The sequence below is a fragment of the Protopterus annectens genome, chromosome 8.part0, assembly GCF_019279795.1.
Source record: "Protopterus annectens isolate FY-2018-M chromosome 8.part0, PAN1.0, whole genome shotgun sequence".
Taxonomy (NCBI): domain Eukaryota; kingdom Metazoa; phylum Chordata; order Ceratodontiformes; family Protopteridae; genus Protopterus; species Protopterus annectens.
The window spans coordinates 1,311,909,638-1,311,936,713 of NC_056741.1; positions in this window are offsets into that span (position 1 = coordinate 1,311,909,638).

Below are 27,076 nucleotides of genomic sequence, written 5' to 3' on the forward strand. Positions count from 1 at the left end.
ACAAATGATTACTTCTCATGAAATGTTTAAATGGTTTTGAGCTGACACCTACAAAAATAATGTAAATGTATTTCTTTTTTATATTAGTGAAGAAAGTTGATAAAAATGCCTAGTGAATTCTGTTACTTGTAACTGTGGCCACATCACATGGTAACAGGGCTAGACAGGACGTACCCTGCTTCCTTTCAATCATCTGAATATTGCTTTGCTATGTTTTTCACTGTAGGGAAGCCATTTGATTTGCCATGCACAAGTGAGAACCCTGGTGTTGAGGTCATTGAGTAACTGAATTAGTAATAAATTATGCATAAAAATGTATAGAAAGATACAGAAAATCAGTGTCAAGTTAGGTCAGCTGGGTACACAATCCCTTAGGGGCCTCCCCTTTTTTAAGAGGTGGGGGACAGACACACAGTTTCCATGGAGTACTTAAATTGAATTTTATGTAATTGCTCCCAAGTGATTCCAGTGAGCAAGGCAGTTTGCATATGCATTTTTTCAGAATACTATAATGAATCCTTCTTATGGACATGAAAGCACGATACAGACTAGTACATATTATATATGTATGCACACACACACCAATTTATATCTAATCTAAAATATAAGCGATACTAACATTTTCTTGCTATTTTGTAAGTGGAGATGGATGAAATTCGATGCATGATACTAAAATATATAAGCAGTTTGGCTATGAGTGCTCATACATGTAACTGTTTTTTAGTCTTTTGCTAGAAGCTGCGTTATTATAATTTTATGGTGAAAGGACTTAGAAAGCTTCCTAATCGGTTCACCTGCCAGGTGACTATGACAGCACTGTGTTTAAATATGAAGACATGTAACCATCTCAGCTGGAATGTCACCCTCACTATGCTGCACAATTCTAAGCAACATAACTCCACTGGGAACCTGTCTAGTGTCACTTGGAAAGCAGTTCCTCAGCAGTGCACTCCCGATCCTACAATCGTACAGGCTTCTAAGACTAATGCAAGAAAAAAAAGACTTTATAGTAGAGATATGAAGAATAATCCAATAATAATGGACAAGTTACAATGAAGATGTCTGTCACCCATAGTTTTAAATTAATAAGAAGAGGAAAGGGGACTCTGAAGCACAGTAGGATGCGTTACTGCTTTGAACTATAAAGCTGTATAGATCGTTGGGCCAAATTATGTGTTACATTTTATTTTTAATTTCATGAGCTTTATTTAATTCCATGAATCATATTTTGCATAAAAGTAACTCACCATACCTTTCAAATGGTATAGAATACGCTCAGCATTATAATTTTTTGCCTTCAGGTTTGATGTTGCTCCTTGTAGATGTACTGATTTTTTTTTCAGAAATTCAAAATTGTTGAAGGGTACGTTCATTATTAAATAACTATACAGACTTTTTTTTCCAGTAGCCATAAGGGCTGTAGTACTTCAAAGTCTACTATTGTGAAAAATTAAGTAATGCTCCTTTTCTGGTGCTCTGATATTACTACTATGATTTTAATCTTTCGAGACCAAGAGTATTGAACATCTCTACCAGCTGCAAGTAGGGCACAAACAAAAATGCCTCTTTCCAGATGCCAAGGGGAGTTTCAACAAATAAATACATACTATGTATACCACAGATGCTCTGTGCCATTGTATTCCTTAAATTATAGTATAAAGAATGCATATTTATGCAGGACAATGTGGCTGAAATTCTAAATTAATTCTCTGCTCTGTGTTCAGAAAATAGAATAAAGAGGGATGAGGTTGTAGTGAGAGGGAAGCTAACAAAAACATTACCACACCAAGGGAATAAGTGAAAATGAGCTTACAATGCATAAAGTGCAAGACCCGTGTGCTATACATATAATGATCCCAAATAACTTGACAGGTGTACTTGCAGGCTCCATAGCAGGGTGAGCCAGACGGTCACAGGACAGTCGCAGAGTACCAGATGACTAGGAAGAGGTAATAGTGGTGCAATTTCATAAAGGCGGCTCAGAATCTAACCAAATTGTTATGGCCATGTTGTTACATCACTTAAAGAAAGTGATGGTGAGGATACAGAGGAAGTGGGTAGTGGATTTCCTAACAATAACGCATTGCAAGATAAATGTCAACACTTTTTGTCTCTTTTGATTAATTTTCTCTGCTTGCTGGAACTACTTAAGGAAATAGAGCAGTTGTGATGTAAATGCTTTTTGCTAAAACTTTGAATTGGTGCAATATTGAGATTGGTGATCAAGTTGAAAGGGATAGGAATGAAAGTTAAACTAAAGAGGCAAATGAATTAACTAGTAAGAAAACAAGGAATCAACAGAACATGCTGGAGTGACAGGTTCATAACCCAGAGAGTGCTCAAGGTTTGGAATAGACTTCCCATACATGTCAAGCAGAGCACCTCACTGGCCCTTTTCAAGATAAATCTTGATGACTGGATGGGAAATATAAAGTTCACCCCGGGGATCACTCCAGTGGCTCTACTTGATAGAGGCACCGGGAACTAACAGCGGCATGATGCCAGGGTACTTCTATGGGCTAGGCTTGTAAAGGCTCCAGGGCCGTTGGCCTAGTACACACCTATGAACCTATAATAATAGTGGGACAAAACAAAGAATAATAGTGGGACATAATATACAAAGCATACTTAAATGAAGTAATCACAGCAGGCATCAGAGCTAGGTCATGAACTGAAGATGCTGTAGCCTACACTCACTGACGCTTTGCAGTATCATCAGCATGTGTGAATGGAAAAGCAGAAGAATATTACTGTACTTCTGCTGAGATCTCAATATACCATGTACTCTATTCAAATTTATAAAATCAAGCTGATTAAAAAAGTTCAGAGAAGGGCACATAAAGTAAAAATAGAAATGTAGAAGGAAGAAAGCATTCATGAATTAAATATTTCCATCTGTGAGGAAAGATGAGAAAGGAGCCATGAAATGGTTTATAAAACATTGGGGCCACAGAGCAGTGATCTGTTTTTATGACAAAAAGATGGGGGAAGGATAACACAATGGAAATGTGAAAATGAAGGCACACAGCTCAGTTTAGATATTAAAAGTATTTAGAAAAGTATGAATAACAGGAGCTATGTTACTTGAATAGGCAGTGAGGTGCAATTCGATACATTAAGAGAATATGGTGTAACTGATAAATGCAGAGAAAGGCAAATGGTGGAACAACTATATGATATTAACTGAAATAGTAATCCCTAACAGCAAACTTGATGTATCTAACTCTTCAAAACACTCCCCCCAACACTGCAGGATGACAACCTTAGTAAAGTACTTTCCTCAGTCCTGTAACTCTGACCCTTTTGCATAGTATATAACTAGATATGCAATCTGTATTGCTGCATAACGTTAGGGAGAAGAGAAAATCCTGGTCAAGGTGAAAAAATGTCACAGAAAACTAAGATCTCAGTAAAACCGATATTTGTAAAAGCATATCAGGAGTTGGGAATGGTGAAAGACAGTATTCCTAGAGTTAGTATTCACCAAGTGTCAGATTTCCTTAGTGTACTAGATCAGCAGTCTCATGGTTTTCTGCAGACATTAGTTGAAGTAGTCTATGTTACATTAACTAAATATATAAGAAAAAAATGTATGCATCTCAGAAGAGGTATGGAGAAAATCTAAGGAGGAAAGGGTATTATTCATGAAGTAAAACAAAACATGAACGGGACATGCAAACATACTTTACATTTGTTGAATTATAATTACCAGGTACATAATGATATTCTTTCTTCAAGGCTAATTCATAATGAAAATGTCAGGTCTATAAATTATCATTAATAGAAATTTGTTAGACTATATCACAATAGACTCACAAAACATTGCTGATCTTTAGGTATTCTAAGTATATTAAATTCAAGGCCATACAGTCTTTTGAGGAAAGAGAAAAAGCATTTTAAATAATTTCTAACCTTTTGTCTTTCAGTCAGTTGACTTTTCCTTAGTACTAACACACACGTGCAATACCTTTAACAAATTGGTTTTGACACATCAGAGCCTATAAAACTGATCATAGGCGGTCTGTCCTTTTAGTAACAGAAGTATGGTACGTTAAGTCTGTACAAAAGATATCATGAATGCTGCGGTTACCATAACTGGTACTTAGATGGGCTTCCAAATCTATGTGTAAGAGATGTAGGGCCAAAAATATGGCAAACCACATCTGACCATGACAACTTGATCAAACTGCATGCTATTGGGCAAAGCTTCACAGAAAAGAATGACCATGGCCCGGCCGTTCTTGCAGTGTTTAATGTAGTCTGTGCATCAAGCTGAATTAAGTTATATGCCTTGACCCACCTTTCTCAGCAAGAATACACACTTGAGGCAACATCAGGTAAAACATGTTCACCTAGCACTTGATATTTACATCGGTCTCTACTATAGCTATATCACTGTCTCTTTATCTATCTATCTATCTATCTATCTATCTATCTATCTATCTATATCTGTTTTCTGTCTAACAGCGTGGCATAAGGTCACTTATCCATACAGAAATGGGAAACAGCCAAGGCTAGATAATGGGAGTTTTGGTTGAATGACGGAATGCATTACTCCATAGACTGCTTCAGGAATTACACCAGGCCTTGCCCTGATAATAGCATTCACATTTCTTACATTATTGGGACCCAACAACTTCTGTTGTGGCAAAGTGCCCAGTACTGTACTGTACATTTCATACTGGACAGTGACCAAGCCACTGGCTTTAAAAAGCATCACAGGCCTCAGGTAACTGCTGCCCCAGCAACAAAGTCAGAGTTTTCACTGCCAAAGTGTATGAGAAGTGATATCACCTGTGCTGCAGTCATCTCTGACATGTATACAAAACCTATGTGGCTGGATTAACTATACACGACTATTTAAAGTAACAGAAGGCTATTATTTTGCAAAGTTTGCTTAAAGATGATTCATCACACACTGTTAGAATGTGTCTTTTCTTAGCACCCTCCATTGGGAACTCTAATTTATAATGTTCATAATGCTCCTTTACTTCACCAACTACTACACTTTTAACACTTAGACCAGAATTTCCATCACTTATAAACCACTTGTATGCTGATTTGTAGGTGTGAATGCTTAATTGGGTGTAAATATGATGCTTTAACGCTTTTAAATATTTGCCTTTATGCATCTTTACAGTCATGAGTCATTTTTCATTCGTAGAAGAATGATTATTCGTGACCAGACAAGTCTACTTTAATCTAAGGCTTCCAAAACACAAAATCTAGAAAACAAGTATATTTTGTGTTTCTGTTGCACTTTTTAAACTGCATTGTGTACGATTACTGCATTATTTCTGCCGTTTTACTGTTGTGACTGCGCTATTTTCTTCACTTGTTTTCAACAGTATTATTAGTCTAGACAGCCTAGCCTAGATTCAGATCTGCTGAATCTAGCCTGTTTTTGTTACACTTGAGCACTAAATCAGCCATCTTACATTGAGGGGCTACACTGTACCCTGTGGCAAAACAGTGTAGATCCAGCCTTGTCTGGCTGGGATTGCTGGAGGAAGGTTCATTGTGTGATTTCCTATTGGTAGTTTAGCTTAAAAGTGTTTCGTTTCACCTGTATTTAAACCTTACATTTGTGAATTGCTGTGCAAGGCACAATGGTGGCTAGAGGTGCTCTGTATAGATGCAAATGCTTTGAAACACAATTTTCCCTAGACATCTGTCTGTGGGACCCTCCCAAGCTTCCCTGCTGTACTATGAGCAACTCAGTTATGCAATGAGCAGTGTTGTAACACCTGTCATCCACAGCCTTCAATTGAACAACCTTTGCTAGTACTAGTGCAAAAATTGGTCAAACTATCCTCTCCCTTCCCTATTAGAACTTACAGTAAAAACCTGCTATAATGGATAGGCAGTTGCACATCATTTCTCCGGCTAGCTTGATTGACATGGGAATACTGAGGCAATGTAGTAATTGCCTCATGTACACTGACAACCACTTACTCCTACAACAAACAAATACCTATGTGAGAGATGTAAGTACACTATGAAATTGGAATCACTTCTGTCACATAACAACAAACTGGATACTAAACAGGTGATCAGTACACATGCTTCACCTCTCACACATAATAAAGGCACAACACGTAGATCCACATCATAGGATCATAGAAGGTTACTAGGCTATTGACCCGGAGGTCATTTCAAGCCTAGACTTTTCATCCCAATGTAATACCATAGATACTCTAGTCAGTACCCAGGAATGTATTTAGTAATGACTGCCCATGCCCAGGAGGGTTGTGGGTGCTATCCCCAGCAAGAATTTATGGTGCCCCATCCACTTGTCCAGGTTTCTTTTGAACAGTGTCATAGAGTTGCTCTGCTTTACATGAATTGTCAGTCTATTCCAAAGATGCAGCAGTCGCTGGGAGACAAATCTGTCTCTCCAGCATGTCCTATTCAAGTCGCAGATCGTAGTTAGGTCCTGGAACAGGTAGCTCTAGTCTTGTTTGATTTACGGATGTGCAGCAAATTCATTAGATTTGGGTAGGAGATTACTATGTAAACCAGGTATAAGTCTGCCCTAGGAAATCTATATGATACTGAGTATAGTGACGGAGTTTAGTTGGTCTATGTAAGGCACATGCTGAAGTCCCTTGATCTTAATTAGAAACCTCTGAGGTCTCTCCAGTTGCTGCAGGTGCTTGGATGGTACATGCCGAATGGGGCATTATACTCAATTATGTGCCTGATTAATGGAGAGTATAGAGGGGTTATGACCTCCTTTCCTCAAGAGGTGATGCCTTTGCAAATCAAGTGTGCTACATAGAAAGTCTTCCTTACTAAACTAGACACATGGTGGTCAAAGTTAAGGTTGCAGCCTACTTGTCATCCCAGATCTCTTACCACTTTCTAGCTACATAGGGTATTGTTGTTTTGATAGTATGAAGGGACATTGTTTATACTGAAGGGAATGATGATACATTTCTTTGCATTCAGTTTGAGACTATGACTAAGACACCAGCCGTTGATCTGTGTAACACCCTCCTGAAGTATACTGATATAATTTGGAGATTTGATAATTGCACCCAGATTGCAGTCGTCCGCAAACCTGGTCAGCCACAGCCCCTTAGTTTTGGCCTGGACTTCTGAGAAGTATATACCAATCAGTAGGGGGCCCAGCACTAACCCTTGTGGCACCCCTCTGGTGACAGGTTTACTGGTTGATATGGAGTCACCCACTTTGATAGTGTGTGACTGGTTTGTGAGCCAGTTGGCAACTCATCTTACAACAAAGGGCTTTACATTTAGTTTGCTAATTTTATTGGTAATGCCTGAGTGTGGGATTGTGTCAAAGGCATTTGCCAAGTTGAGGTATGCTGTGTGCACAGATTTGCCCTTGTCAGAAGCCCTGATAACGTTTTTGAAGAAATCCGCCAGGTTTACCAGGCAGGATCTGCCCTTGACAAAGCCAAATTCATTCAGATCCAGAATGCTACTTAGACTAGAAGTCCACCAAAAGATCAGAGACATCCCAAACATAAACATGCACACACTGCTATGGAAACAGAATCCACAACACATAATAAAACATACAACTGTGTCTCAGCAAACAAGCCCCTAAGGCAAAACACCTCTAAACCTAATGTTCTGTTCATAAGCAATTCCATAGTGAGACACACAGATGTTCCCTTCACCAGGCTGGACAAGGAGAAGGTCATGGTCAGCTACCTGTCAGGTGCCAGGATCTGTCAAATCACATGTGCACTCAAGTAACGCAACAACAAGCACCATTATGACTCTATCATAGTTCATGTTGGGGTGAATGAATAGAGTAGAGATGTACCTCTTTGGTCTGTGTGATGCGAGACATGACTGAACTCATTGTGTCCCAGGCATGTATGACCCTAGCCCTAAGTAGCATTTTACCTTCACCCAGGATGATGCCACAATATAAATAAAAATGATTGACTTCAACAGTTCACTTAGCTTCTGGTGTCATTCCAGGGAGATCCATTATTTGTCAGCCTGGAATGACATGGTCAACAGGCTATGCTGATTTGCAAGAGATGGTCTACACCTGTCTTCTCTAGGCTTTTAGATCCTGACAAAGGTGCTTGTCTCCCCATATTGCCTTTTTTGAGCAATGTCACAATGGCAAAATTTCAGACATAAAATCCTCTGGAGGCAAACTCAAGGTTCTGCTGCTTAATGCTAGGAGTCTAAACATGAAGCTGCACTCCCTGGAAGCACTCCTCAACTTGGAACATGTTGACATCTGTACAGTCACTGAAACATGGTTCAAGACCAGGGAGAGCACCCCAGCCATGCAAGACTACAATGCCTTCCACACATTCATACCTCAAGATGAGTATGTAAGAACAAAAGGTGGAGGTGTATCCATCTTCATTAAAGCCAAGTACACCTCAAGACTGGTCAAACAGTATGATTCTGTCAAATTACTCCATGCTCCATGTCCAACTAACTATGGGTAAAATACCCTATTGCATCATTGCCAGCTATAGGTCTCCCACCATGAACCAAGAAAAGTACAACTCCTACTTGGCCTTACTGGAATTATTCACTATATGGCCCAATACCTTAGTCATGGGTGATTTCAACTATACTTCCATCAACTGGCTGACAAATATGAGCGCAGACCCACTTGCCCAGAGGTTCCTGAATTTTGTAGAGTCAAATTCTCTGGAACAGATGGTCTATACCCCCACAAGGGGCTCAAATGTCCTAGACATAGTACTCACCAACATGGGGAGTCACTGGACTCCCCCACCCTTTGTGAAACCTTCCCTTGTAAGGTTGGACCATAAAACTGTCTCCTCACAGGAGCTAAAAAACTAAAAAACTTTTCCAAAGCAAACAGACTTATAAGCAGTGGTATAAAAAAGTTTTATAACACGTACATTCACAGACAGTAATGATTGCTATGCAGAGGTGCACTTAGATGCCCTGTATAAACACTAAGCAACTGCATAGCTGCATGGAGTCAGCTGTACCTGACCAGATAAAAAACAGGTCCTCCTAAAAAATCAAGCCAACCTGGTGGGCCTTAAGTGTAAACAGGTTATATAAAAAGAGGAAGAAACTGATGTCTAAGAATAGAAGGAACCTGACTTAGCAGAGGAAGATTTCTTTCCACTGCTTGAACAAGCAAATCAGAAATCTTTTAAAATCCTCTAAAGCTAATTTTTCTTCTGGCTTTTTCCGGTTAGGGGTCGTCACAGCAGAACTCCGGTCCGCTAACGATTGGCAGTAGATTTTTACAGTGCCGAGGTGCCAGCTCGATGCCTAACCTTCAACAAAGGCATGCCCTATGCATGTCTTTCGAATGCCACTCGACCAGGGAGGACATGCAGACTCCACATAGAAGGCACTCCAGCCGAGAATTGAACGGGAGAACCTCTTGCTGTGAGGCGACTATGCTACTGCTGCATAACCGCGGCTTACAAAATCCTCTAAAGCTAATTATGAAGCTAAAATAGCATCCCTAGCTAAGGATAATCATAAGGCATTCTTTAACTACATCCAAAATCTAAAAGGGAATGCCCAACTATGTGCCGAACTGGTAGTAGATGGTACCAATCACAATGCACTGTAGGAAACTGCCAACTTGCTAGGTGACAGATTTGGAGCAAACTTTACCCCGCCTGGCTATGCATAGCATACCGTGCACCAGTCCTCTGTTTAGTATCTCTAGATATCAGATCATATTTGTACTTTTCAAGGCAGAAAACAAGGCCTCAATAGCACCAGATAACATCCCAGGTTGCTTACTAAGACATCAAAAACAGAACTTATGGACCCACATGGCATTCTCTTTAATCATAGCCTGAGAACTGGCTTTGTTCCAGCAGAGTGGAGAATAGCAACAGTAATCCCCTTGCACAAAGGGGGGGGCATCAACTGACCCTGGAAACTATAGACCCAGAAGTCTAATCAGTCTCATCTAAAAGGCCATAGAAAGAATCATCCTGGACCTTATCACTAAGGACATAGATGACCTTCAAACTCTAGACCCAACCCAATTTGGCTTTGTTAAGGGTAGATCATGCTTATTAAACCCAGTAGAGTTCTTCAAGAAAGTCATCAAAGCTCTGGATGAAGGTAAGTTAGTTCATACTGCCTATCTTCACCTGGCCAAGGCTTTTCACACAAACCCCATGCAGGTATCATTGAGAAACTCTCCCAGCTGAGGATTCATCCTTACATCACGAGTAGCCAACTGGCTCACCAACAGAACACATACTGTCAAAGTTGGAGACTCATCCTCTACCAGTAGACCCATCACCAGTGGTGTACCACAAGAGTTTGTGCTGGGCCCTTTACTGTTCAGAATAGTTTTCTTGGAAGTCCAGGGTAAAGTAGACAGCCTTTGGCTTACCAGGTTCAATGATGATTGTACATTGAGTGCAATCATTGAGTCCCCTAGTGATGTTACCATATTACAGGAAGGGCTAACACAGACAAATGATTGGTGCCAAAGCCACAGTCTAAAACTAAATGCAAAAAAGTGTATTATTATGCCCTTTGGCAAAGTGGAATTCCCCTCTAATTACATTAGTAATAACACCCCTGCTAAGCTGAAACCCAGTGGTGTGAGACCTGGGAACACAGGTAGATGGCAACGTGAACTTCAGCCACCAAGTTTCCACACTGGTAAGGAAAGCCTTCTACATTGCACACCTTATAAGTAAGGGCATCGCATCCAGGTCTAAGGACATTATAACCCCACTGTACTCGACCCTCTTCAGACCACTAATAGAGCACAATGCTTCCTTTTGCATGTAGCTCACCAGAGACCTGTAGCAGCTGGAGAGACCACAGAGGTTTCTCACCAAGAAAATACAAGGCCTTCAAGCTATGATGTACATGGATAGAATGCAATCCCTGTTACTGCCCTCTGTATTGCATAGGCTGCTGAGAAGTGACTTATGCCTGGCCTATAGGGCAGTCTCTGACCCTGCCCTGATGGACATGCTGCACATTTGAAAATTTAATGGCATAAGAGTCATTCACTCTAGGGATCTAAACCTAGCCTGCGACATTAACAGGACATGCTGGAGCGATAGATATATCTCCCAGAGGCCGCCACACCTCTGGAATAAACTTCTAATTCACATGAAGCATTGTTCCTTACTGACCCTATTCATGTGCAACCTAGACAAATGGATGGGAGATTGCAAATACACCCTGGTGGTAGCACCCATGTCCCTCATGGGCAGAGGTAGTCAGTGAGGACCATAGACTTGCTGTGTGAATTACGTCCACCTAATAAGGACAATTGGGGCAACATAGGATTAATATGGCTAGGCTTGTAAGGGCTCTAGGGCTGCTAGCCTAGTAACCTCCAATGAAACTATGGATAAAATAAAAAATAACTCGGGAACATCTCCACAGTTCACTTAGAGGACTAAATAAAAGAGGTCAGATAAGAAAGATTACACTGCATGTAGTCACATACGAACAGGTTATTTAACACTGATAAAGAGAAAGACAGACATCAGAATCCCTTGTCTTTTTGTTAAATGTGTTCCAAGTAAGAATGTGTGCAGAATTGTCAGAGTTCCATGTTTTTAACCTGTGTTGAGGATTAAAAAAATTATACTGAAATTTCTATTTGTCATTACAAATTAGTGCATAAAAAGGTGTAAAATATTAATTTCTCATTTACTACTTGCAAGCAACAATTCATTATTTTGATACCAATGTTCTGCTCTAGCTTGTCTAAAGCAGAAGTCAGTCAGGAGTTGGCTCAAAAAAGCAGACCAAGCACCACTTATAAAACTGATCTAAAAAATAATAACATTCAACTGAACAGCACTTACTACCAAACAGAAACTTTTTAAAGGGGCAACATATAAAGTTTGCATTCTAATATTCTTTGTTAAGTAGTCATTGTGACATCCCATGTTGGGGCAGTAGTCGAGGAGACTGAATCCTCACCACTGACAATGGAGAGGGACGTGCATTTGGAATTCAAATGGATATACTCAGTACTTCCAGATGCAGACCTGTCTGCATCAAGCACAATTTCCCATAAGAGAACATAGGGCACACACACACATCCTAGGGTCTGGTGTCTCTATCTGTCTCTACCCAGGTCTCCCAATATGGGTCCCCACTGTCACAGTGAAACCAGTGCTTTGTGCCCCTACCCCAGGTAGCTGACATACACACACTCTTTCACACACCCCTGGGAAAGGCAGGCACAGATTACCCACTCTACCAACTTTGCCCAGACTAGAAGGTAGATTCACTACCACCAGTCAGTTACTATAAGGCTCTTAAAAGAGTATCCATGTATGCTGAGTGAAGTTAATATTAATATAAATGGTACTGTTGATCAAACAGCAAGGCTTTCGGGTGTGGCTAGACACCAAATAAATCTTTGCAAATGCTCTCAAAGCTTAAATATTTTCTGAAAAGAACCAGCCATAATGAAAAGTTTAAATGTATTTAATAATAAATAACAGAAGAACAAGAAAATATTAAATATATATTTACAGTAAACCACAGAGTTCAAATCACAGGAAATATTGAAAATAATATTGATGGACTGACTCATACAAATAAAGTAAAACAATCTCTATACCAAGCTTCACTATATTCCTGACTGAATCTAAGAGACTTACTATTCCCTAATAACATACTTGATAGAGCAAGGCACAGTGAAATATGTGAGCAGTCTTTCTAATCAGGTTCCCCAAAAATGAATACGCAATACTCAGAGATCACTCCTTGTAAAATATAATATCCGAGATGGCATACAGAATGATCTCATTCAGTCACCTGACCTGACTCTGGGTTCTCACAGTATCCCCTTTTGAAGCTGGGACAGGAATTTAACATAAATGGCTACAATAGGCATCTAAATATTCATGGTAGTGCCTGGGGCTACCCCGCTTTTTACTGAGCTAATGAACAAAGGCTTCTTCCAGACCCACCATCCCCAGTCCTATTCAGTACTGTGGGGTGCCATTTTAATGGTTTAACAGCTCATTTACATTTCCCTTATTTTTCTTAAAGTAAGCTAGATGGTTAACCTCTGCCGTCGCAGTATTCTATATTAAAACATATACAGTTAATTCAGTTACAATAATACATGCACATTTCTTTTCATTCCAGCAGGGCACACTGTTGATACATTTTAACACAAGCAAATCTCACAAATATAAGCATTTGTACAAATCAGTTTGATATACAAATGACATATTATTTACAAAATTCCAGGTAGCTGTGTTGCATCCACTGTCCTACTTCTCCTGACATGGCTGGCAGTACTGCCGATCGTAACAGTCATATATGCAAATGAGGCTTGACGAATGCTTCTGTTTTTGTCTTATAAATTCCACTGTTTTCCTTAATTTCAGATTTGCTTCTACTTTTACTTAAGTAAGTGTATACATTAATTTGTAAACTTTTGTATTTAATTTCTTGAATGAACATAATCACAACTAGCCTCATATCTTTTATAACTTAAACACTCAAGTATTCTTTACTCCCACTATCCTTGACTCTTTAACTATACAATTCTTCTCTCCTTCTAGCTTTAACTACAAATGACTAACATTCCACAACCCTTACCTCAGTTTATTTATTCCTAATGTCTATACTGTGGCCCGCCTTACCCACGTCTTATAAGTCAGATGTAATCTCTACTTGTCATGTATTGCACATTAAATGTTTGCATACTAAATGTTCTATGCTTGGAATTTAATGTCATGTATAATACCACCATAGCATAAATAATGCTGTCACAGAAGGAATGCCTGTTCTTTCTTTGTATACTCTCACTATGGAACAATTGCCTGTTAGTTCTTAAGACATCTAGGTACAATCTATGTGATGTATGTTTGTAAAAAATGTGTTTTGTCATGAGTGTCTTAAATTAATCTGCTGGAGCTTTACTCCCCCAGCCTCTGCTGAAAATGGACTTTATCTAGTAAGACTTTCCTAGTAAATAAAAACAAATAAATAATATTTGGCAATTATATGATGTGTTGACAACTGTAGTGCTTTTCTCCCCAGGTATTTGCTGAAAATAGGCTTTTGCTCAGTCAGATTATCCATTTGCAAATCTGCAGCACTGTATTGTTCATACATTCGCTATTATCCCATGTCATCAATTGTAGTATTCTTGTTTGGCTTGCATACTTAAAATCTAACATCTGTATAACTAGTATTATCTATTTTATTGCATCACCTTTTCTGTAATGTAGTGATCTGTACCACCACTGCTTGATTTCTGTATTTTGATTCTGTAGCTTTATCATGTTTTGTTTTTTAGAGCTTTTCTCTCTGGGCCTCTACTGAAAACAGGCACACCCTGGGCCAGTAGACCTCCCAGTAAACAAACAAATAAATAAATAACTAAATAATAGAGCATTCTAACAGCAGATTAATGTAACCTATAAGTACTTAAAAACTAATTTATGCTGAAGCAAGCTGTAATTAATTTAGCACATTTTATTAGTCCTCCACATTTTTAAATCCTTCCTATGTTTTAACCAGAGTAAAACAATGGCAGCATCTGAAAATCTGAGTTCCGTTTTCTATGAACCTATTATCTGAGCACACTAACAGACTGAGAAGGTAAATGATGGAAGTCTTTGACTGAGTTTGAAGTCCAGAATGGAATATTAAATAATAAAGCTAGCATTGTCTTTATTTTGTACAGATGAAGCACATATATATAGGATAAGCTAGTAGGCTTTGACAATACATTAGTAGTTAGCATTAGAAGTGTGCTCGAGTTTTTTTAACTTTAGGACTCTGCTCCGACCTCCTAACTGTTGGGCCTTCCCTGAGTAGCCAGATATTCAAATTTATATACATCTGCATACCTACAAAAATACACACACACACACACACACACACGGACCCCTATTGAAATATTGGCATTCAAAATGCTGAGTGCAAACAGGCTTGAAAAAAAAAGGATAAACTATGGGAGAAGAGTGAATCTCTAAGATTTCTGTTCTCCTTTAGACTTCTTTTTTTGCTGGGGGACAAGTCCCCCACTGAACTTATATATACCAACTCTGAGACAGCCATACCTGAGAGAAAATGGCATATTTTGGGAAGTGGCCATCTCGGAGTTGGTTAATATAACTCCATTTTTTGGCCATTCAGTCTCTGGGTTTTGGGGCTCACTCTAGCAGGTCCTGACATTCCAAATGGTTACCTACACACACACACACACACACACACACACACACACACACACACACACACACACACCCACGTAGTGCATTTATTTGAATGGACAAATGGTTGACTAGCTTTGTGGCACTGATAATTGAGCAAGTGCACAGAAGGTTAAATGCTAGTAAATGCAAATAGCAATAATGCTGAAATATAGTGTATGTATATAATATTTTTGTTATGGGGTTTGTTTATTTGGGGGTGGAGGGTTCTGTTTCATGTGTGGTTGGGTTATTATAAAGAATATTTGTCTTGGGAAATAATCACTGGAACAGCTGCCAGTGTGTGGTGACTCTGATTCCCTCTTGCAGGAAAGTTTCTCCTTTCTCCAAGGTGGTGCGGCAATGGAAGTGATATATTTAAGTCTGGGTGTGTTGAGTAAAAGAGGCACGTGGTGTTTTTTTTATGTGTAATGTGGATTGTTGGTTCAGTTTGTTTTGCCAGCATTGGCTGTTTTATGTATTTAGGTTTAGGTGTATTTGCTGTTTAGTGAATGTGATGTTTGTTTTCACTCATTTGATGGTTACCAATTTTGGTTTTCATCCTTGCATGATATGACCATACGTACTCCTGTGCAATGTGTACCATTGAGTGAAATATCACTGAGTCCTGGATAATGGAATTGCTACACATTTGCAGATCTTAAAAGTTAAAATACTGGGAAGTCATTGTCTGTTGTTGAATTCGTGAAAACTTACCCCTGCTTTTCAGACTGCAGCTATATTTTCATGAGGCCGGTGGCCTGCCAGAGGAAGTCAGTGTGATCAGAGATTAAAACTAGATGCGTTTTACAGGGAGATAGGCCAAATGGTACAGAGGAATGATATCCAGGCAGGGTTGGCTTTTCCTGGCTCCTTGATGCTACACTTTTGAGGGGGGGGGTAACTTTATGAACTAAAGACATACATATGTGTATATAAATGGTTGTACTAGCTGTAGTGGATGAGCTTTGGTTATTGCAAACAATAGCCATCTAACTATGTCAAGTCACATTTCATAGACAATGGAGAGGCAATGAATCATGGAATTGCCCGCCCTCCCCCCATTTCATTTGCAGGATCCAGACTAAAGCCAGCTTAGGAGTTTGATTGATTGTGATTCAGTATGTTGTGCTCACAACTGTGCATGCTAGCAAAAACCAGATTTGCTTATTACTGGTATTTGTCCATATATACATATTTGTGGATGATATAAATGTTTGAAACAAGTGCAGTTAAGTGGTGAATGATCTCTGTGAGTGAATATTCATTTGGATAATACTGTTTCATTACAGTTAATTATTCAAATGTTAATTGCCACTTTAAAATTGGATTGATAAATGTGTATTGTGATTTACTGCTTTATGATTTAGATAGTTCTGCAGTAAATAATATTGTCTTTCTCCTTTTAAGTTATATTTCAAAGCCCTAATGTTCATTGGTGTAGTGGAAATCCACTTTTTAAATACAGTTTATATTTTACAGGTTCATAGGTGTTTACTACGGTAACGGCAACAAGGGGCTTTTTAAGAATAGCCACACATTCTGAATCTGACAATTTCTGATACCCTTGATAAGTGTAACCACCAGAAGCTTGGGAGATGAAACATTTACAAGCAGGGGCCTGGGAGTTGAACCATTTATAGATTGCCTGTGTCCATTAGAGACACAGTTGCCAAACCAGAGATGAATTTCCTGTTCCCCATCCAGTTGTTTGTGACACTTGAATTGTGTTGGTGAGTAACTCTACTTCACATGAATGGGGACGTAGTAGTCTCTGGGATACATATCAGTCTCTCCAGCAGGTCCTATTTATATCACAGGCAAGGTTTAAGTCTTTAGAATGGGTAATTCTGGTGCTGTTTGTGTTGTGGATATGCTGGAGGTCCATCAGAGTGGTGTCTGACAATGCCCTTTGTCAGGCATAGATATCCCCTCAAAAGCCTGTAAGAGACAGAATACAGGGATAGGGCCTTGAGGTGGTTTGCACAGGACATTTTGCTTACACCCTGTATTCTTTTAGAGGAACCACTATAGACATTCTACTTGTTGGATATGTCTGGTTAGGTGCATACCAAAGGGGGCATTGTACTCAATGATAGGTCTGATGAATGCCGTATACAGTGGAACAATGACTTCCTTGGACTTTATACCTTTCTTTATAAGTTGTGCAACATAGAATGCTTTCCTCACTACTGTAGACACATGATGGTCAAAGGCAGGATTACTGTCTATGTTTGTCCCTAAGTCCATGACTACTGGGTCAAATCTAAGGGGTGTGTTGTCAATATGATAGTTATCAGGGGTGGATGACTTCCTGAAGGATACTACTATGCATTTCTTGGCATTTAGTTTTAGTACATGGCTCTGACACCAGTTGTTTGTCAGTGTCAGCCCTACCTGGAGAATATTTGTCAGTGTATGATTCAATGACAACTCCTAATCTGCAATCATCTGCAGATTTAGTCAGCCAGAGACCATTGACATTTTACTTGACTTCAGAAAAGTAAATACCAAAAAGTCCAAAGACTGATCCCTGATGAACTCCACTTGTGATTGGCCTCTTTGTAGAAGTAGACTCCCCAGTTCTAACTTCCTCTGTCCTGTCTGTGAGCCAGTTGCCTATCCGCCGGGTGACATGCGGGTTTGTACCTAACCTCATGAGTTTGTCAACAATGCCTGAGTGGGATATTGTATCAAATTCCTTGGCCAGGTCTAGGTAAGCAGTGTGAAACATTTTGCCCTCATCCATTGCTTTGGTGACCTTCCTTCCCAAAGGAGTCCACCAGGCTGAGTAGGTATGACCTACCCTTGATGAAACCAAACTGGCTTGAGTTCAATGTCTGGAGGTTTACTGTATCACTATTGATCATTTTCATGATAATTCTTTCCATGGCTTTACACATAAGACTAGTGAGACTTATGGATCTGTAGATAGCCCACCTTTGTGCAGAGGGATGACTGTTGTTCTCCATTCATGAGGCATGAAACCTGTTTAGAGGCTACAGTTAAATAGCAATTCCAGTGGGCCTGATAGGTCATGTTTCATGCTATTTAGAAGGCATCCTGGGATATTGTCTGGGCCCATTGATACAGTGTTCTTGGCCTTAGAGAGAGCACTAAAGACCTGTTCCCTAGTTATAGGAGGATTTCATTACTGACCTTGATTTCTAGATTTTATTTATTAGCTGCATAGATTTTATTTCCTTCTGTGGCTGATTTCCTCATGGTGAGCACTTGGACTATGGGAAGGCTGTCTAGAGAAATATAAACAGAAGTATACCCGGCATTATTACCCTTTAGTGGGCAGGCACACAGGGGAAAACAGATGACTTTGGAGCCGAGGAACAGACTGCAGAATATTGCCTTAAAACTCCTGTAGTGTTCCACAGTTTTTCTCAGTGAAGTATAGTCAAGTATTGATGATTTTGTATTTTAATGGATGATTGTGTGGTCTCTAAGAAAATGTCTTGCCATCCCCGAACATGGAAGGAAGAAAATAAATTAACAGGTAAAAGGCTGGCAATGAGTGCTGGAAAATATTTTGTGCGCGCATGTGTGTTTGTATTGGGGGAGTTGGTGAAATAAGAATAGAGATATGAACTGAAGTAAAACTGGACCAGTGATGAATACAATTGACTGATAATGAGAAAGAAATGCACCGGTTTGTTTCTCAACTAAATTTGCACTTCTCTAAATAAAATCAGTAGTTCTGTATAAGAGAAAGGCAACTATCTGGAGTAATTTGTTGTTTCCAGGGCACTGTTTATATTTACATGTTAAGTTTTCTGTCTTTTTTTTTCATGTAAATTATAGTTTAAATTAGCTGTTTGAAAGACTGCAGCTTCCAAGGATGTACTATGTAATTAATTTATAAAATTAGAAGGCAGACTGCAAAAAAAAAAAAAAAAAACATAAAGTGAAACAAGACAAGGCTGACTTTATAAAGATAAGAAATGTGACTTAACAAGCACAATCTTTCCAGGCACTTATTAGTGGCTGATCTTTTAATGACTGCATTTCTGACTGCAGAACTTGGTTTGTGTGACCTCTATGAAAAGTGCAACTTTCTTCAGTGAGCTGTGTATTTAGACATATTACTTTCCGAGAACACGATTGATGCGGTTACTGGTCTGGCATGGTTGATATTTTTAAAAACTAAGGCTGACTAATGGAAAGAATGCACTGCAGATTTCAGGAGGCAAAAGTACAATAAACATTTTCTCTTGTTTTGAAAATTTCCTCTATTTCTTTGCTATGCTTAGAAATGTAAGAACCACTCACAATCTGTTTTCGGATGTACCTGCCTGACCCCCATCAGCATATGACATCACTGAGCTTGACATCACAGCTTTTCTGATGTTTCTTATTCTGTGCTAGGTGTCTAATGCTTGATTCATTGTAAGGTCACGGTGCTGCATGTGTTTGGTACATGCAGGAGGGTCTGGACGGGTGGGGATGTATAAACCTAACAGTCTCTCTCGGAGATAAATACAGGAAGGCTGTGTACCTCAAGCACAAAAGGCAATATTCAAGTGTTCTTAAAAAAATTTAGTATAGCCTTTAACCCATCCATAGTTCCCTCAGTGGATGATATCTCCTACTATGAAGTTCTAATTTTTTTTCCCATTGAAGACCGACTTATTTATATTTGTATCTGGAAATTTGCATATCTGAGCATTTGTTCTCCTTCAGCCAAGTTATGTTTCTATAGATAATCTCATTTCTTGTTACTTGGACTGGGGCTTGCATCTACAGGAGAACTGGACCACCTATAGTAATTATTTTTAAATGAACTTTTGTTGACCAGGAGTTAGACCAGTTCATCTGTTTTCATCCTTGTTGGCCCATTACTGTTACCTGTATTATGCCGCAGTGTACGGCGGTAGCATTGTTATCTCACAGCAAGAGGTTCTCCCGTTCGATTCTCGGCTGGGCTTGGGAGTGCCTTCTGTGAGGAGTCTGCATGTCCTCCCCGCGGTTGGGTAGCGTTAGAAAGATATGCGTGCGTAAATGGGCATGCCTTCGTTGAAGGTTGGGCGTCGAGCTGGCACCTCGGCGTTTCAAAAAAATCTACTGCCAATCATTAGCGGACCGGAGTTCTGCTGTGGCGACCCCTTACCGGGAGAAGCCGACAAACAACAACTGGCAGACTAGACCTCATTGTCATATCACATCCAAACTAAGACATCTATTACTCCAAATGCCTCATGATACATGCCACTGAATGACCATTTATCATGTCTGGAGAAGGGACTTTTAGCCTCCTAATGTGGGGCCTGCAACTGACAGTTTCATTGTTATGGTATTTGTTGCAACTGTATGTCTGTACTGCTGTCAGAATCTAAAGCATCTGGTTTGTTAGACCACAGGCATACCTCTCAACCTCTTAGTGTAAGAACTCTGGACAAAACAAAAAAAAAATAACTGGGAAGCAAAGGTCCAAACTCGGGGGGGTAGATTTTAAATGTTGCTCTTAGACATAGAAAGTTGCTAGAATAACAGGTTTTGCATTAACATGTGTTTACTGAAGGATATAAATTCTAGCTTCAAATGCCTGCCATTATTTATTGACTTCAATCTTAAAACATTTGGCAGAAAAAAACAAGTTATATGCTGAATGGACCAAATCTGAGGCAAAAATGTGGACATTCTGTAAAATTCTAGACAGTTGAGAGGTATGACCACAGGATATCATAGTAACCTCTCTCTTTTCTCTTTTACAATATTTCTGAAATATACATCTGTGGCAGCAACACTCAGCACTTTGTATCTTAACAGCCATATTCTGACCTGTGACACTTGTATTTGTGTCTTTCGGCTTTTCCCAGTTAGGGGTCGCCACAGTGGAACTCCCGTCCGCTAATGATTGGCAGTTGATTTTTACATACCGGCTTGCCAGGCCTGACGCACAACCTTCAACGAAGGTACGCCCATTCACGCAAGTCTCCATGCAGAAGACGCTCTAGCTGAGAATCGAACCGGACAGCGTCTTACTGTGAGGCGACAATGCTACCGCAGCACCACCACCTGTGACACTTGTATAATTTAACTAATCTTTTTTGCATAGAGTACTGACTTAGATATTTGGGCCATTTTTTTGCCATGACCCAGGTATTTGGGCCATTTTTTTGCCATGACCCAGGTTAAATTCAGATCAGTATAGATAAAACCGGGCTAACATTTTTATATAGATTGTATTGAAATTGTGTAATATTAATTTAGAGCATTAAACCAACAACTCCAAATGCAGAACTTAGTATAAATCTAGAAAACAAACAAACAAACACAAAAATGTATATAACAAGAAGACTTCTTTCTTCCTGTGCCTCTGCTGAAAATGGACTCCTTATCAGTTGGACTTTAAATGCCAGTAAATAACTAGACTGCCATTTGTAGTTTCCAATATAAATAGATGAAAATGCATGGTTCTGCATACACTTAAACTGTGGATGTTACAGTTTTGTGGGAAGGCAGTCACATTGTCAGGTGTGCCACCCTGAGCAGATGTACAAGACAACTGCATGCTGGAAAATTTATGGAGCAATCTAAATTTTGAGGGACGCAGTGGCATAAAGAGAGTACTGTTCCATTTTGGAGGACGGATGCAGTAACCTGAAGTCTGACAGTTTAGTACAGAGATTTAATGCTGTTGATGAGCTCAATGTGCAGTTCTGGATTAGATTTCCTCTTGTAGTCCTGGGCCGGGATCCCTCAGTCTTCATCAGCAAGTGGCAAATAGTGCAACGCCGAGCATATTACTTAACCAGAGAGTGTTTCTGAATAGCACTTGAACAGAAGAGCTTATTCATAGTGGACATACCTGGTTAACACATGAATAAAACAATAAAAACATGATTTGTAACTTTTTGGTATTGCAGATAGCAGAAAGGGTGCACTGTAAAACAATTAAAGTACCAGCACACCCTTAGCTAGATAGGCTCAGCTATTGTAAGTGATTAGCCTGTTTGTACCTGTACTGAGAAAAGTTTTTTTTTCACTTCTTTATATTACTGTTTCTACAGCTTGTAACATAAGGTCCATTTACTCCAGTTATTACATTTGGATATATATTTTACTGATTTTTTATAATGGGGGATGTTTTTCTCTATTAATTTCATATGATATTTATAACAAATATCTAATTTTTCTGAAGATGTCCCTTTTTACAGTAAAATGTTGTCCTTTTTGTTAAACACTACTGTCATTTGTATGTTTCAAAAGTTTAACAGTTAATTAGTAAAAACAATTCTTCTGTTTCCTTATTTCCTGTGTGTGTCTTAATTTAATTTCTGTTTTTACAGATCTAGTAAATGGTAACTTGTAACACAGTCTATATTATCAAATTGACTGTGGATGCTGGGGGGATATTACCATTTGCTGACTATTACGCAGTATATAAGTGAAGGTCAGGGGACTTGAACCTACATCTTCTTGCTGGTTCCGCACTCATTATTTCCATCCTCTAGGCTGCACTGGCAGCCATGTTAGCCAAGAGAGAATGGTGACACAGGCCAGGGTTTACAGGTGCTGATCATTAACTAAGATGGAAGCACTTTGTTTGGTTTCATTTCCCTAAGCCACATGCCTGAAGCTCAGTGTAGGAATATGCTTGGCTATATAACAACTCTCAGTCTCTGTACTTGCGGTGTGCTTGATCTGTCATCACAGAGATGCCTACAATGTAGCAGAGGCAGTGATTTGTCTTAGCACAGAACAGCATACTTCACACTTATCCTTCATCCCCTGACAGTCATTTTGTTTTATTTTTCAAACACTACTGAATAGTATTTTAGGCTGCACTCTTAAAAGTTGATTAGCACAAGCTATGTGCAATGAAACATGTCAGTGTTTGGTAACAATATGACTTGCACTGAAAATATTGAAAAAAACGTTGTTGCTGTGTGATGCCGTAACTATTTAGTTCGGAACTGGTTATAGGATTCCATGACAAATATGAAAGAGTTCAGAAAACCTTTGCAAAGAGAATGAAAGCAGTCTGTTTTTCTTTGCCAAAACTTTGACCATATTTTTTTCTTATGGTTATCTGCACTATAAAGATATTTGCTTAAGGGATGCTTTTTGGTTAACAATATATAAATGTCTTTTTATTTGGAATTATATATGCACTCCAACTGTTACTACTGTTGTAACAATGACATTAGTTTTGGGCATGACACAACACCCATCATTGTTCAAGGATGCTGATACAAAGTAATGCATCCACTGAGACAGTGCAAGTGTTGAACTAAACTAATTGCATCTGTATCTCCTGTCACTCATCATGTTTGAACAGTCTTCTAGAGATAGATGCCTTCCAGTTAGCAATGAAAGAGTGGCAGGTTCCATGGAAACAAGAGTCCTGTTGTCCATACTACAAACATGCATCTCTGTATTACTGTTCATACTATAGAGATGCATGTGTGTGTGTGTGTGTGTGTGTGTGTGTGTGTGTGTGTGTGTGTGTGTGTACATTTGTGAGTGTCTGTATGTATATCTGTATATGTATATTTGAGTGTTCATGTGTGTGTATCTCTGTATATGTATATTCGCATGCGCACGTGTGTGTGTGTGTGTGTTCTTAGGCAACCAGATTAGCAGCTTGGGCATTTGATGGTACTTGGGGGAGAGAATGGCCATGCCCATAGTGGAGGTGAGGGTGGAGCCACCATTTGGTGGTAACCCCAGGGAGAAGGCATTGTGAGTCCCCAGCCCATCCCCCCACCCAATGGCAGGATTAGGGACTTGCACAAAAATGTTTTTATTCCCAGATGCTGGTGAGAATGCAATCCCATTGGCAGGCTCTCACCTCACACCCTAGCAGATATGGGGATTTCTACCACCCTACCACTACAGCACAAATGGGCTTTAGTTTGATAAGGGGAGATCTGCTGGATGGCAGAGAAGGGGAAATACCTAAAATTGGAAAAAAAGATCTTGGACTCACAGCTCCAGAGTCTGGGTTTAAATCCTGACGCCTGATCTGTGTTATTGTGGAGTTTACATGTTCTCCATGTGTCTATGTATGTTTTCCGCAGGTATTCTGATTTCCTGCCCCTTTCCAAAAGCATGCAAGGTGATTGGCTATTCTAAACCAACAATATATAGTCTCTTTACCCTTGCTCTTGTGAGCCAGGTTGTGGCTAAAAAGGGTCCATTATAACTAGTTCACTTACCCAGTTTAATTAATTAATAAATATAATTATAGATGGGTTTTCAAAATGTTGGCAGTTCATATTGAAATGCAAGATGTGCCCCTGCTTTACCAGCTCTTTTGAGCTCTATCCCATCAAATTCTGTCATGAATATTCTGTTGCAAGTACAAGAACTGTTTGTTCTTTAATCTATGATTGAATTTTTGTAAATTCTAATAGAAATGAATGTTAAAAAAGAGATCTGCCATGGTATACGGCCATTCCCCATAAAAATATTCCAATGTCGTACACATTCTAATTTATATAAGGGGAGAAAATCCTTGTTAATGTAGGTTCATAAGATTGAGATTTTGAGGAGAAATTTATTTTTGACATTGAATGTGTGTGTGTGTGTTTACAGTAGCAGTACAGTGGATTGTTTACAAGTTTGGTTGACTACATCACAGTATGTAATATTTAGCTGACTGCTTTTTTTCTTTTAGAACTTTTTTGTTAATTTAACATATTTACAACATATGCACAGAAAGGAAGAAATTCAGCATCACATATTGTTTATACAATGTTAGGAATACATTTGAATCATCAAGATAACCTTAAACAATGAACACATTAAGAGTCTTGGTATTTCAATAGCAACATTTCAAGACTATCCCAACCACTGAAAGTGTTGGTATGATTTATAGATCAAATTCTGATCACTTATTTTTCATTTTACCTAGTATTGCTGTTAAATTTAAAAATTCTTTGAATGTAGGAACTAAATTTAATTTCCAGTTTTTTTTTGTAATGACTTTTCCTAGCTAGGATTGCTTTGATAGTTGAACAGTGGATCTGTCAGTTTTGCAATTGTCAAATAAGTCCTTTGTATGATGTGTTTACTGTTGTGGTGGTTGTGTGATCATGCAGTCGGTGTGTGTATCTCTGTCTATGTATGTGTGTGTGTGTGTGTCTGTGTGTATAATATAAGTGTAGGGGTGAAGCCCCATTTTCCCGTGTCGGGGGTGTGGAGTGCATAGCACCCCATAAAAAAATATATTTTAGTTGGGGTTGTTTGCTATACTGTTTTATCTTTACCTTCTATGCAGTGACTGATGTGAGTTTTTAAAAATGCAATGCTGTGATCTTTCTTGTAAGAATTGTTTCAGTAGTTGTAGATAGCTACCTATCAGGTATGTGTTTTTCTTGGTTAGAGTTCAGGAAGCATTTGCATTGTTGTTGGCAGGTGCAGGTTAGTTCTTCTTATAATGTTGGTCAGCCTATTTTTGCTGCACTGTGACAGATAAAATGCTTGTCAACATCAACATTTTGCAATGGATCCCTTTGTAATCATATGCAGTATGTAAATTGAAAGAAAATACATGAGCACTGAGAATAGCTGAGCTACAAGCGTGGGTAATTTGTAACAATTGTGGCTGCTGCTGGTATGCAGGTCTTGGATTCTGGGTAGGAAAATGGGAGACTGGCAAGGAGTCAAGCAGAAATGAAGGGCCAGACATTGCTGGAACTACTGAAGAATGGACCAGTAATAAGAGAAAGCTGGACATTGAGGTGCCAGGGTGTAGGCATAATATATAAAATACTCTGGGTAGCTTTACTCAAAGTACTTTTCTGCAGCTACAGTCTCTTTGCTTCCCAATCTTTTGTACCTCATCACTCCTCCTCATACGGCACTCATTTCCTAAACTCGTCCTCTCACACCCCACCACTAATTACAGTTCCTCCTTCGTCCATTTATCTTCCTGCGCATTAGTTTCTGTAATGTCTGCTTTCATTTCTGTCATTGTCAGTTTTAAGCTACATTACTATTTGTCTGTCTGTAAATTATTACGAACCTCAACCCCCGCCTGGTTAGATCTCTTCCCTGCAGCCATTATGCTGTAAATACATTCCCTGCTATTGTACTTTATTTTTCTATTCAATGATTAGTCAATTTATGTTAATTTCTCTCTTGTTCGTCTGTGTTAAAATGCTATAGTCGTGTAAAAAATATTTAAAAATCATGTAAATAAGCTAATATATAGTTGTTTTTGTCCTGCAATTATAAATGTGCATAATGTGTAACTTAACTGTGGAGCTTTTCTCCCTGGGCCTGCTTTGAAAATGGGTTTTACCTAGTCTGTCTTTTCCTGGTCAACAAAAACAAATAAACAAATAATAACTAGACTGTTCAGGCAAGACAGAGAAGAGAAGGACAGAGAGGAACTATGAACATGCCTAACAGAGAGTATGAAACATTAGGTCTGAGAAGGAACAGAGAGTATGAAACATTAGGTCTGAGAAGGAACAGAGAGTATGAAACATTAGGTCTGAGAAGGGAACCTCATCTCATGAAGGAGGTAAAGGGGCTAGCAAGTCGAAGTCTCAGACAAACACTCTAATAATTAGGGCAGTGAAAATGGGAAAGCTGATGGATTTTTTATTTTATTTTATTTTACAGATAATTCAGCTGGACCACTGGAGTCCTTGTCAGTCACAAGTCACAACCCTTTTGGATTACATTGACCAATTACATAAAACAAAGCTTGTTAAACAGTACTGGGTTTGGACCTCAGTACAAACTGACTTTTACTTACAGCAGTATTATGTATTCTGTATAACACCAAAGCGAGTTATTCAATTGCGTACCTGTAATGAAGTATATGATGACGTAGTGCTGGGTATCACTACATTTACATGCAGCCTAAGCGAGAAGTAACTCCTGAAGTTACTCAGTAAAAGCAAGAACACTGACACATGTTTGAACTGGTTTAGGGAAGGAGTTCCATACAG